General features: G+C 38.6%; 2 non-coding genes across 2 annotated transcripts; one reads left to right on the forward strand and one right to left on the reverse strand.

Moving 5' to 3' along the window:
* Positions 1 to 10,095: 10,095 nt before the first annotated feature.
* Positions 10,096 to 10,169, reverse strand: TRNAT-AGU. The gene has a single exon. It is a non-coding gene; the product is annotated as a tRNA-Thr (tRNA).
* Positions 10,170 to 11,748: 1,579 nt separating this feature from the next.
* TRNAH-GUG lies at positions 11,749 to 11,820 on the forward strand. The gene has a single exon. It is a non-coding gene; the product is annotated as a tRNA-His (tRNA).
* Positions 11,821 to 14,369: the final 2,549 nt, after the last annotated feature.

Consider the following 14,369-nt stretch of genomic DNA (forward strand, 5'->3'; position numbering starts at 1 on the left):
GTGCTTCGCCGCCACATCGATCAATTACGTGTGAGGAGGGACGCGCCTATGGTTCCTTCTCAGTCTCCTCTGGGGGGGAGGAGGAATGGGAAATGCATTCTGGGATTCAAAATCAACAGCCTACGTTGGCTGTGGAAAGGGAAACGGGTATTCAACACCCAACTTCCACAGGTGCTTCAGGTAGCAGTTCTTGGGAATGGGAGTACATAGACACCCCCACACACACTCCAGCCTGGGAGTCCCTCCGGTGGCAGACTAATTATCCACCCCTATCAAGCAATAATCCAGACACGGAGAATACCTGGGAGCATACTCACAACTCACAACATGCAAGAGAGCAGGCAATACAAAGGGGAAACACGTCCCTTGCTGAAAGGGCTCAGAGGAGGATGTCCTCACGCATTAGGGCTCACAGGGAGGCATCCCTAGTCCCTAGCACTACAGAAACGAGCCAGAAATCCCACATTCATTCAGGAAACACGGGAATGAACTCACAGGGGTTAGATAACTCCAGTGAGGGCTGGTCAACCAGGTTTAACAACCAACAGGGCCCGGACTGCTCAATTACAGGAGATGGGCTGGAAAGCTAAGCTGAAGTCACTGGTCATTCACAGGGCACTTCACCTAGAGCAAGCGGCCACGGAAATAACAATACAAACTCTCCAGGTCTGAGAAGGTCACTCAGGGCAAGAGGCCCTCCCAAATACCTAGCCGATTACGTAAGGTGAACAGGTATATAGCAAGAGCTGACTGAATGTGCTGGCGGGTTGTATTTAAATAAAACAAGGTCGGGGGGGTCACTGGATCTGGTTCAAAGGAACAGTCCCACACCTTATACATTGTGTAACTTTATTTCATTATTAATTATATTACCATCTATAGGATGGCATCCATGTGGGCGCAATCTTATTTCATCCAGGGGGAAGGGGTGTTGTGTCCTGAGCCTGCAAGAGGCAGGCTCGGGACGTTGCAAGAGTCCCGGGCAATTGCAGAAGCTGCCCGGGACCAGACTGAGCGGCGCCAGCCTTGTGCGCATGCGCAAGGAGGGAAAAGCCTGCCTCATGATTGGTTGAACTTGCCCGGGGATCAGAGGGTATAAATAGAGGCCTGCGTGCCTCTGCTCTGGTTGTTCGTAGAGTGGAGCAAACAATAAAGACTTGTTGAAGATGATTCGTCTCAAGCGCCATTATTCCCAGGACTTAACACCACCCTCAGCTACCTTTTGTTGAAAGAGTTGCAGTTTTAAAAGCCCCTTTTAAAAAAAAAATACTTGATTCCTTCTGTATCTTGAAGTGGTTCAATTTGCAGGTCTTCAGTGTGAGTGTCAGAGCAGATATTATCACTTGCTAATTGCTGCACATTAGACTAGACAGAGGCTACTCTAGTAGAGGCCTCAAAGATTAACAGAAAGAAGATATTCCTAAAGATAAAACCATGATTTATTCAGAGCAAGATTTAGAGACAGAAGTCTAGGTCATCTTCTAAGCAGAATAAACGCAAAAGTGTCCATCTGCAATACAGTTGCCTTTTGAAGTAAATGAAGAAATCCACGTTGGGACTGAAAAGCCTCTCTCATAGGAGTAGACCAGGGGTAGTCAACCTTGGCTCTTTTATGACTCGTGGACTTCAACTCCCAGAATTCCTGAGCCAGCTAAGCTGGCTCAGGAATTCTGGGAATTGAAGTCCACGAGTCATAAAAGAGCCAAGGTTGACTACCCCTGGAGTAGACTCTAGCATCACTTCAATTTCCAAATGAAAGAAAATTTAGAAGCTGCCACTTGGTTGGAGAGGCCTTTGGCCCTTCTGACCTAGTATTCTTCACAGTGACAGGTAGCAGATCTTCAAGGATGTGGGCAGTATTTTTTTTCAATTCTTCATTTTTCCAAGAATTTAAAATGATCCCTGGGCCAAAGGATCTGCTTAGCCACCAAGCTATTGCGCAACAGAGAAAAATGTACACTATATCTCAAGCCTGGCTAGAGTCTGAATTCCTTCTAAACCACTGATATAGGGTCAGATTCCATACCAAAAAGAACAGTCAATCCACCTAATCTTTCCAAATGAAACTTTGTGCCACACTGCTTCCTGTGTACATCTACTTCAATCGCCCATAAATCCACAAATAATATGGGAAAGTCATTTTCTTGGCCTCAAAAAGCCTAAACCAAGGTCAAAAATAGATAATCATGTCTTTCCTAAGTATAGTCAGGCTCACAGTGTAATCTCATAAACAGGCAAAACAAAGCAATATAATACAATAGCTCCCAAGCTAGAGGCTGAAAACTTTCTTATTTTCTCTAGTTTTCCGATTTTACACAGCCTTAGCTAGCACTATGCACTTTTGAACTCAACAAGCCTTAGATTTCAGTAGAGTACATAAATCTACTGTAACTGCCCACATTGCCAAGTTTTGGTTGATGGATTGATTGTGTTGTTTAATATATGCCCCACCTTTCTTTTGATTCTAATATTCAAAGGAATTATAAAAATAAATTTTTAAAAAATACAGAGGATAAAACATAGCAATAACTTGATGCAATTAATAGTAAAATCAATCATTAAAATAAATTGCAAAAGAACAGTGTTTGTGACACCTTTCTAAATACTGGAGGAGACAGCCAAATGCTTCTCCTTAGAGAGCACATCTCATATCCTGGGGGTTAAGCAGAAGAAGGCCTGTTCCTTCATACCAGCTTGTTGAGCCAGACAGTCATTTTCTTAAGGGCTTTTCACATTGATCTAAGTAACCAGATATGTCCATAGGAGGAGAGGTAGTCCAGCAGATGAATAGACTCCATGTCATTTAGAACTTCAAAAGTCAACATCATCATCTTAACTTGTGCCTAGTAGGCAAGTGACAGCCGGTACAGGTATCATATGATCCATCAGTCAGCAGCCTGGCTGAAGCATTCCCATCAATTGAGTTTCTGGAAGTTTTTCAAAGAGAGTTTCACATAAAGCATACTACAATGGTCAAGATGGGTTAAAGCTAAGACTGGAAATGTTGCAGTAACTGGGCAACCATACACCTCACTACAGCTGCTACACACAAATCCAGTGACAAGCTCATTACAGGTAGCCCTCAAGTTACAACCACAATTGAGCCCAAAATCTATGTTGCTAAGTGAGACAGTTGTTATGTGAGTTTTGCCCCATTTTATGACCTTCCTTGCCACAGTTGCTAAGTGAACCATTGCAGTAACACAATTGCTAAGTGAATCTGGTTCCTCATTGACTTTGCTTGTCAGAAAGTCCCAAGAGGTGATTGGCATGACCCTGGGACACTGCAACCGTCATAAATATGAGTAAGTTGCCAAGCGTCTGAATTTTGGTCATGCGATCATGGGGATGCTGCAACGGTCATGTGTAAAACGGTTATAAGTTACTTTTTCAGTAAATTTGGACAGTCACTAAATGAACTGTTGTAAGTCAAGGACTACCTGTATTTGTCAATCATATGGTTAAAAAAAACTTTGGCACTGGATGTACTATAAAATACGAGGATGAAGAAAAAGTAAACTTTGCACTTTGGCAGAAAAGGAGTTAGATTCCAGATTTACCTAGAATGCTAATTGGCTCTATCATGTTTTACAAAATTGCTAAGATGAATCCAGAATAATCACTCATTAGGACTGTCAGTTGATTTATTTCAGCAGATATGGAATTCGAGAAACAGAAACAAATTTTTGTTTTGACTTCTGGGGAAAAAAAACACATCAAGTGTGGTTTTACTCTCCACTACAAAGCTATAAATAGAAAATATTTGGTGCAGCAGGAAGTATTTGTTTGGATTCTTTGGCTTAAATAATGAAGTGGACAAAGTTTAATCTAGGAAAATGCCTCATTTTTTTATTCTGATGCTTTTCTAGAGCAAGGGACATTGCATGCAATATTGTTCAGTGAGCCAGGATTGGTGCATGTGCAGTCCAAATGGTTGGATGTGCTCAGTGCAAATTAAGATTCAGTCTGGGTAGCTGAATGACTCAATGTTTTAATTTTCTGTAGCCAGAATCTGTGGCCAGAAATATGTCAGTTCAAACACAATGAAAATGGTCAACAATAGAAGCTATTTTTGCTTCTATATGATAACAACTTTACTAGGTGTTCAAGCAGGTGTCCTCAGATACTCAGCAACCTTCCCCCATGCTAATCACTGATGCTGAATGATAGCTGGAGAAATTTCCTTCCCCGTGCAAGATCCTGGGAAGAGCAAGAACACCTTGGCCTCCTTTCTGTGGAACAACCTCCCACCAAAAATCTGGACACTCCATCCCTGTGACCCTTAGAAAGCCTTAAAAACCTTTTAGCTTGACTGAACTTATTAATGTAATATTGAATAATAATGAATTAAATAATGAAATAATATTCCCAGTGGGAGAGGTAGATTTGTTTTTAATTGCACTGTTATTAAGCCAATTTGTGGAGGTTAAGACACACACTACTTCGCGTTGTTTGCAGCTGAAGTGGCCTTTAAGCCTAGTGAAATTAAATAAATATTCAAAAGAACATATATTTAAGATACATTACTGGTACGCCTAGAAATACTATCATTTCTGGTTAAAATTTATAAAAGGTTTTGACAGTTTTAAGAATTATTTCTCTCTTATTCTGCTTTTACTGTTACACTTATTTTGTTTTTTTGATTGTATCCTGCCATGAAACCATATGAAGTGTGGCATATAAAACTAAAGTTAGTAAATCAACCAACCATTCAATCAATCAATCAATCAACCAATGATCAACCAATAACAGGGCAGCCCCTCACACAAAGGGGTACCAGTCTGAATACCGAGACTTGAAAGTATGTTATTAGATACAGTAGTGTGACAAACAACTTTCTCATGAACCCTCACAATACCAGTTATTATAGGAGCAAAGTGTTTTTCTATGGAACAAACATTTTCTCTTTTTTCCTTTGGTTCAGCTGTGCCTAATAAAAAAGAAAAATAACTTATTTTTAAAATGTCCCTCGCTTCCAAGTAATTGGTTTCTTTATTCTGTGGTTATACTTAACCACATTATGATTTTTTTCCATTGCCAGTGACAGTTATATATGTCCCGAGCCAAGTGAAGGAGCAGGCTTTTTTCTGCCTTTGCATCTGGTTCTCTGGCAGCTGTTTTTATTGCTGATTATAGAGCTAAACCTGCTACCTTTCTTGCACTTAGAGATTATTTGGATTAATTTTCCCCCTGGTTGTTGTTATTGTTGTTGTCATGGTTTGTCATACAGTCTGCCAGATGTTCACGACTGGATTTGACATTTCTGTCTACTTATCAAGTCCTTTCCAAGCACCAAGGATAGGCAGATCTGGATGTTGAACGTGTTACATGTATCACCGCAGAATAGAAGCTGTTCCAAGTAAAGCACCTTTTGCAGTTGACTGAAGGTGAATTTGTCAAATTCATTTTTTATTTATTTTACTTATTTATCAAATTTTATTATTGTTGTTATTATTATTGCCCGTTGAATGTACTCCCATGTCTGTATTCAAGAATTTAGAACTGTTTCATTGTTCCAATTGAGAAAAAAAAATATGGGATATGGAATATCCTTATAAATGCAATGCCCTAAGTTTGTCTTTGTGAAATGTATTTCTAAATTTCTTTTTCTAACATTAAGCCAGTTTATCTATAGCACACATGTATTTCCGGAGGAAAACTGTCTCATCCTAGATGGCCTCTCTGTGAGTAATAAATTTCTTAAGATTGCAAGACAGGGAAAATCAGCATGAAGGAGTTCGATAACATATCATATATAACATAACATATCACAACTGCGATGAAGAAAACATTCATTTAAGAAAATGATAGTTACAAAAAATGAGAGAAAGATACTGCATTATGTGCATAGAAAGAAAAAGACAGTTGCAAATAGTGCAGTCAAGAGAGTAATGAGTGGTTGATTTTCATAGACAGTACACAGAATAATTTTGATGAAAATAAAAAAAGTTAAGTTGGAAATAGGTGAAAAGGCTAAACAAGGAGCTTCCAGCAATAGGATCTGTTTGTTAAGAACAGTTGGGAGTATATTTGGAAAGTGTTTATTGTTGGTACTGCAAAACCTCATGCTCTTTCTTTTAGGGTTATGGTAAAACAGATGCAGAATATTATTTTATGAATCCGTTGCAGATGTTTTAACATCAAACATAAGGTTTATGAATTCATGTCCTAATTCAAGTCAATTTAAATTAAATTTAAAATCATTTCTGGTGGATATTTCTGAATTCTCTTGATATAATGGAAATTTGGGGAAGATGCCAAAGTCATGAAACTGAAATGTTGTCCAAGGCCAGAATAGGAAGCTTATTCCTGATCTAAAGAATTGAGACTGTATGCAAGAGAATTATGGAGAACTAAGACCTGCTAAACTTTATGGATTTTCATCAGTTGGGAGACAAGAAGATCTAGAAAGGCTATGACTCTGAAATTGAAACTTTCATTTTTTCCCCTTCTTTCATTCAAGTTCTACAATGTTCTGTACTTTCTAGTGTTGCATTGTCTACAATAATATTCAGATAGTTTTGGGAGCAATTTGTTGCAATTTCTTAAACTGAGAACAAGATGAGACACATAAATATGGTCTCCATGTTATGTCCAGAGATTATTTTCCAATTACAGCTTTTCTGTTACTCACGCACTTTTGAACTGTTTAATGAAGACCTAATAAATTTCATTAAAAAATCATTTAGTCTATTGTTCTTGTGACTATTGTTCTTGGAATGGACTGCCTAGTGACTCAGATCACCTCTTCAGTAAAGTTATAACACAGAAATATGGGTGGACACAGCCTGACAAATGCTGGACAATATGGAAATGCAAAGAATGAGGAAATGATGGATTCAGCTTGTATCTGCACTGATTGTGAAAATTCTCCAAACCAAGCAAAAACAATACCACAAGTTCTGCTTCTTTGGGGCATGTACAGTATGTGATGCCCCAACATATGTACAAAATGGGGAGGTGTGCATAATAATGACATGATGATCAGACTGACCATGTGACACATCCTAATTTTTCTACTGTGACTTCTATCTATCTATCTATCTATCTATCTATCTATCTATCTATCTATCTATCTATCTATCTATCTATCTATCTATCTTTTTTCTTTCCTCCTTTCCTTTTTTCCTCCTTTCCTTCTTTCCTCCTTTCCTTCTTTCCTTCTTTCAACAGGCCCAAAACAAAAATGATACGTAGTGATTCTTCCAAGCTGAGTTCTTTATTGTTTCACACCTATAAATAAAATTTTGCCAGATTCAGCACTCTACTATCTGCATCTATAATACAGTCTGTGAACTATTAGGAAGGGGCTGTCTTTACCTCCTTTCTCTTACATATAAATTCTAACTGAGTTGCCTCTTACTCCTCTAGAATGCCTCTTACTCCTCTAGATCCCTCCTAGGAATCCACCTCCTTAATATATACTTCCTTTCTTCCTTCTCTTCAGGAGTCCAAACTTCTAATGTCTCTTCTCATTCTGATTGGTCACCTTCTATAGCCATTTGATATTTCTGGACCTTGAATGGTCCTTCACTTTTAATCCCGCTTTCCCTTTTTGTCCTTCCTTTCCAGTTATCCATGTCCTCCCTTCAAATATCTGAAAATCCTAATCTTCCATTACTTTCCTTCACTCCTTCCTGGATAAATGTGTGGTGTGTGCTGCCAACTTATATAGTAAACTCAAGAGACCTTGAGTTTATCTACTTCCCCTCCCAACACTGCAGTAAATGAGAGAACTCATTACTAAAGCAACAGAGGCTTTGAAGCATACATAAAAAGAATTTAAAATGCCTTGCATTTTCTTACCACTTACTTGAGCCATTCAAACCTAGGAAATCAAAATGGTTAGCTAAAGTAAATTTACCTTGCAGTCCTCACTATCTTGTGACTCTGGAAGCAGAAGAGTTAGATTTTTTTATTTTGCTTAAACTGAATTTCTGGTACCGGGGACTTCAGAAAAGTGAAGAGGCAGCCTTAAAATTCTGTGGAAGACTTCCCTAATGAATTGGCTTAAAATTCCCATCATTTAGCCTTTTCTCCAAGGATATGTTACTCTTTGGAGAATTATGGAAATTGTAATGATGAGGATTATAAACTCATACATCTGGAAAGCACCAAGTTGCAAAAAGCTGCTGTATAAAAGTTTTAAAGCATTGAGAGTAGCAAGACGGTTTATTTGAAAACAAACCTATAACTGCTGTGTATTAACTGTCCCTTTCATTGTAAATGCAGGGGATTTTCATGTCACATACATTTGAGAAAGGTTTTGCGTTATTATAATTATGCTTTGAAAATCCAAGAAACCATTCAAAAGGCTGCTACCTCAAAGATTACACTTTTCATGTGTGGCTGTAGTAACCTGAGGGCATTGGAGAAACTAATTCCCTTGGCCAAAGAGATACAAAATCAGAGAAAACAGTTCAGAGCCAGCTATATTGCCATCTTACTGCCGAGTGTTTTTGGGAAATGTAAGAAATAAGGATAAGCTTAAAGCACACTACAATATAGGGATTCAAATACTGGGGATGAAAACACAATATGGGGATGAAAATACTGGCCATTCTGTCTACTTATTGCAAAAGGCTGGAGGGGGGGAGATTTTTCATTTTCAGAAATCATGAGCAGCTTTCTCTTCACTGTCAAACAAAAATATCTCCAAGGCACTGTCCAGAATTGAACTGAAGATGTTTTGTTTGCTATTTAGGAGCTCTAACACATTTAGACACTGATTACTCTGAGTTTGTTCCTGCCAGAAGACAAGACAACATGCTGCTTTAAATCCAAATCACAACACAAACTCGGGATTTAAATGGCTTTCTTTTCCACTTCATGGAATGGGGAAAAGCTCCCAATCTTCCTAGAACAACTGTTAGAATGCCACAGCATAACTCAAAACACTACTACCAAAGCAAACCCAGTAACTCTTGTTTATGAGGCAGATACTTTAACTCAGGGGTAGGCAACCTTGGCTCTTTTATGACTCGTGGACTTCAACTCCCAGAATTCCAGAGTCAGCATAGCTGACTCAGGAATTCTGGGAGTTGAAGTCCACGAGTCATAAAAGAGCCAAGGTTGCCTACCCCTGCTTTAACTTAATGTCATTGTCCTAGGTATGTTGCCTGGCTTATTTATAACTTCAGGTTAGGCTAAATTGGCATGATAGTAGCATACACCACGTTCTCCTGGAAGGTGCAGAAGTGAAGCTTTTCCTCCAGCACTGGGACTGCAGCAGGCCAGATCTGAATCATAATATAACCTCTGAACTTTTACATATTTCTTTCTTCCCTTGGTGAGCAATCAAACACATTCAGAGAACTGTAGAGACCCAAAGCCAGATCCCCAAGGCCCAAAGAAATAGCCCCTAAGTCCCCATTGGGGGGGAGTCAAACTCAGAATCTCCTGTTTAGCAGACAAGCATTTTAATTAGCTTAGGCATATTGCCAGTTGTGGCACAATTGATGCCAGAAGATATATATATATATACAGTGCCAACTCAAGGGAATATGGTACCCCATGACACCGCCTGATGGCATCAAGGGTACTGATGTAAGAATTTCCATTTTTAGAATGATCTGGAAGGAGGGGCAGTGTCGGCACCCCTAGGTTTTAGTGCCCTAGGCCAGAACCTACTCAGCCTTAGCCTAAAGCCAGCCTTACATGCACATATACATACATTTCAGTATTGATGTTGTATAGCCTCCAAAGCAAAGAAATATCATGCTTGGCTTGTTAGTGTATTGATATGACTCTTGCTTTTGATATGAAAAGCTACAGCCATAATCATCAGAAAAATACCCAGGAAGGCCTTATACTTGGCAGAGCTGAATTAATAAATCTAGCCATCCTCAACATCCACAAACTAATTAGAGGGATGCACTCCCTACCGAGTCCTAGCTGTGATTGTAAAATTATGGGATGGTGGTTAAAGGTCTTCATTGCCTCTGCCTTTGAATTTCATTCAAAATTCTAATCTCAATCATGATGTAAAATCAGACTGTTGATCAGGTTTTCTTTCTGCTTTGGAATAATAAAAAGACCCAGGTGTGCCCTGTTCAGCTGTATCCATCTTGTTAGTATCAAAAGGTTTCGTTCCTAAGGCACCACTGGGAATCGAACCCAGGATCTCCTGTTTACTAGACAGGTGCTTTAACCAACTTAGCCATGGTGCCTCATGCTATAATTTAGGCCACTCACTCTAAAGACAGGAGTGAGATGCTAAAGACAGGAGGAAGATGCTGCATTAGCAAAGTACATTACATTCTGCCAGTGAGACCGCAGGGCAAAAGCCCTTAAGACTAGCTGTCACAAAAATCTTAATATAGCAATCTCTTGCTTGCCTTGCAAGCCTGATACACCTTTGGAATATAAGAAGTCTTGGGTTCAAAGCCCAGCCCACTGAAAGAAGGATTACAATTCCTTTTGGTTTCTGATAGATTTGCTCTTGGATCAGCATCACAGTTTCAAGCTAGAAGTAATCATATGTTTAATCATGTTTATTAAGTCCATAAAATCCCTGACTTGAATTTGAACAACCCATTTTTTTAATAGATTTATTTCTTCTTTCAGGAAACGACCAACAGCTCTCCAGGAACTTTAGAAATCTGCATCAAATTATTGAAATCAAACTGGCTACCTCCAGATATCAAGGTCCAAGGGCTTGATATTGCAACATCTGGATGTTATCCGCACATCTTTCAACTGGCAGAAAATCTCTGCTCTCATGAAATTTTGATATGCTTGTTGCAGAGCTCTATCGTGTTTCCATTGGTACTATTTCAAGCCACTATAGTGCTCCAACTTACCTCCATAGTAGTCAACAACAAAAGTTAGGCAGATTTTATACACCTTGAGGTTTTGTTTAGACAGTATTAAGGATAAGCAAGAAAATACTATTTTAACATCAATATAGCTAAGGATAACTTGATATCATCTTATTGTGGGCTAGGGAATGAGATGAAAATATAAATCCTTATACAGTTGAGTAGTCTTACAAATTTAATAAAACAGTGTCACAAGAAAAGAGGATGCCCGGGCACATTTCTGTCATGATTAGATACAAGTAGGAAAGACCCAAATCTTAGCTTCTCCATTATTTTGTCCTTACTACAAAACCTGCCTGTTCCCTGCAGATGCAATAAATGTACACTTTTTTTTAAAAAAAACAAGCTTGCTGGTAAATTCCATTGAACCAAGAAATCTGCAGTTTGAATTTCTGGTATAGACGACTAGGAGTTTGAAAAGTATGACCCTTGGGATGTCTCTAAATTGCAGTTGCCAGCAGAACCTTTCCCCAAACGTGTTATCCTCTAGAATTGTCAACAATAGCCACACTGCCTAAGGAATCTGGGATCTGAAATCCGCACATTGGAAGGGTGTCTAATTTGGGGAAAGGTTTTGGAAGATCACAAATCCTCACCCCTGAGCTAGATATATGATTCTCACTTAGGATGATTTGATTTCTTGCATCCTAAATTAGCTTTTTCCCACTGTAGGAAGAATATTTTGCTTTTGAAGAAGCTCATATTTTCCACTGCAAACACAGCAAAGGATTTTTTTTAAAAAAACAAACAAACCTGTATTTGGTTGATAACAGAAAGAAGCACAACTGGAAAAAAGAGGCAGGCTCTGAGATTTCTGAGATCAGCAGTATTATCAAACTGCTCTTCAGTGTTTTTCATCTCGCAGGTTCTGGCCAATTCCCACCGCAACTGTAAGGAAGAGCTGTTTGGAACAAAGCAGAGCCAGCCAGCCATGATCGTATAGTGGTTAGTACTCTGCGTTGTGGCCGCAGCAACCTCGGTTCAAATCCGAGTCATGGCATAAAATGGCAAGTGCATGAATTTTTTAAAATATATTTCAGGAAAAAGCTGAAGACTCTGTGCCAGCTGTACTAATACATATAGCCACGTTATTAGAACCCAAAGCATACATTCTGAATACATTCCTTTGAGGTTGTATCATTACATTAAAAACATTTATATGTTGCTTTTCTGCTCATTGTTTTAAGAACGTGGGAGCAGAGAAGATGAAGAATAGTTTTTATCTGCATATCATCCTATATTTTTACCACTGTGTTATGTACGCATGTAAGAATACACAGTTTTAAAATTCATATAAAAAGTTTGCAGGTCATTAATATACCATTTTCAACTACAAAATATACTTAACATAGATTGATTTTATATAAAGGTAAAATGGCATTGTGAACAGTAATAACCAATCTTACTGAGATTTTAAATGACAGAAATGTCAACTATATCAATTGTTCCAACTGCTATTATTTCAACCACTCACTTCAAAGCATCTTCTTTTCTTTATAAATTAATGTTCCATTGTTAAGTTTTCAGAAGTGATTGCACTCTTCATGTACCATCTATGTTCCCAAAATGATTTTTTTTACAAAAAATCTCCTAAAGGATATTTTTGTAGAGATGTAATTTGATTTTCATAGTACAGGTAATCCTCAACTTACAACAGTCCATTTAATGACCGTTCAAAGTTCCAATGGCACTGAAAAAGTGACTTATGACCACTTTTCACACTTTTACGACCATTGCAGCATCCCTGTGGTCACGTGATCAAAATTCAGACGCTCAGCAACTGGTTAATCTTTATGACGGTTGCAGTGTCCCGTGTTTACGTGATCCCCTTTTTCGACCTTCGGACAAGCAAAGTCAATGGGGAAGCCAGATTCACTTAACAACCATGTTACTAACTTAATAATTGCAGTGATTCACTTAACAAATGTGTCAAGAAAGGTCGTAAAATGGGGCAAAACTCACTTAACAAATGTCTCACTTAGCAACAGAAATGTTGGGCTCAATTGTGGTCAAAAGTTGAGGGCTACCTGTACTAACTTACGGCCTCTTCAAGTTTTCCTTATCTTGGAAGAGGGCTCTCTCCCTACATGGAGACCGCTTCTGGAGTTTGTGCTTGAGGTGGAAAAAGATGAAACTTTGATGTTGGGTTTCACCGATTAGATTGATTTGTTGTTACAGAAATGGCCAGTTTGTACTATTGTGAAAAAGTTAAAAACTTGTAGCTCGACATTAATGCTTTATTCTACTGCAATGGAAGTCGGAAGTCAATGCCTTTTTTTTCTTTTTCTCCTCTTTCTCTCACTTTCTTTTCCCTTTCTCCTCCCCATTGTGTCCTACTATTTGCTTTGTATTTTGTATTTTACTCTATAATTCAATAAAATGTTGTTGTTGTCGTTGTTTTAAAAAAAAGGAAGAGGGCTCTCTCCCATGCAACAGAGGGGGAATTCTCCAGGCCAGTTTAACATGCTGTATTTACCAGATTCCCATTCTCTCCACCGTGCATTCCAAACAATTTTCTTTCATTTTTTCACAAGCGAGATATCTTTCCATATTTAACCAGATTACAGGATTGTTACTTTAAGAGGCGGCTAGTTAGGTAAAGCTAGTTCATACTCAGACTATTTCACTGAAACTGCTGCTTTGGAAAGAATTGACACTGAATTCCCATAGGAAAAGATGTAACTTTGCAACAATTCTCTTTACATCATTTGCATCAAGCTGCATCAAGACCAGGGCCAGGAAACATATCATGGATACACTGGAAAAATTGCCCTTGTTTAGAACTGTAAATGCAGTTCTCAATGTTTTTAAAAAAGTCTTTTTCCCATCATGCATTTTTTAATCGGTTCCAATTCTCCAATCTGGGTTCTGACAAATAGAAATATATTCTCCAAAGCACTAGAAGACAGGACAAGAAGCAATGGGTAGAAACTAATCAAGGAGAGAGCCATCCTAGATCTAAGGAGAAATTTTCTGACAGATAGAAAAATTAATCAGTGGAATGGCTTGCCTCCAGAAGTTGTGGATGCTCCAACATTGAAGGTTTTAAGAAGAAATTGGGTTACCATATTTATGAAATGGTATAGGGTTTCCTGCCTGAGCAGGGGGTTGGACTAGAAGACCTCCAAGATCCCTTCCAACTCTGTTATTCTGTTACTCCTAAAAAATAGTGTTCTCTATTATTTATTTCTTTTTGTTTCCCTCAAAATGTTCGTCTTAATCTGTCAATTGCCTGTAGTTATGTGAATCATCTTTTTTTCCCCTTGATTGGTGAGATTGTGCCATATCTCTCCAAGAGAAGGATTCCTTTCTTTTTCTGACCCAGAAAGATGTATGTATTATCTGCATGTTCCAGTGACTTAAATTAACCAGAGCTCCTGATGTGTCTCTTTAATCTTCCTCCATTTTCTTTCAGTCACTGGGATGTAAAAGAAGGACCCAAATCCTTTGATGTTGTATTTTCATTCAACTGAGGCTACGGGTCCAAAATGAGCAGGGGTCACTCTTTTAGAGCCCTGGGAATATCTCAGTGTTCTTTCCTCTTGTGGA

Source organism: Protobothrops mucrosquamatus, unplaced genomic scaffold, assembly GCF_001527695.2.
Source record: "Protobothrops mucrosquamatus isolate PMUCROS unplaced genomic scaffold, P.Mucros_1.0 scaffold_248, whole genome shotgun sequence".
Lineage (NCBI taxonomy): Eukaryota > Metazoa > Chordata > Lepidosauria > Squamata > Viperidae > Protobothrops > Protobothrops mucrosquamatus.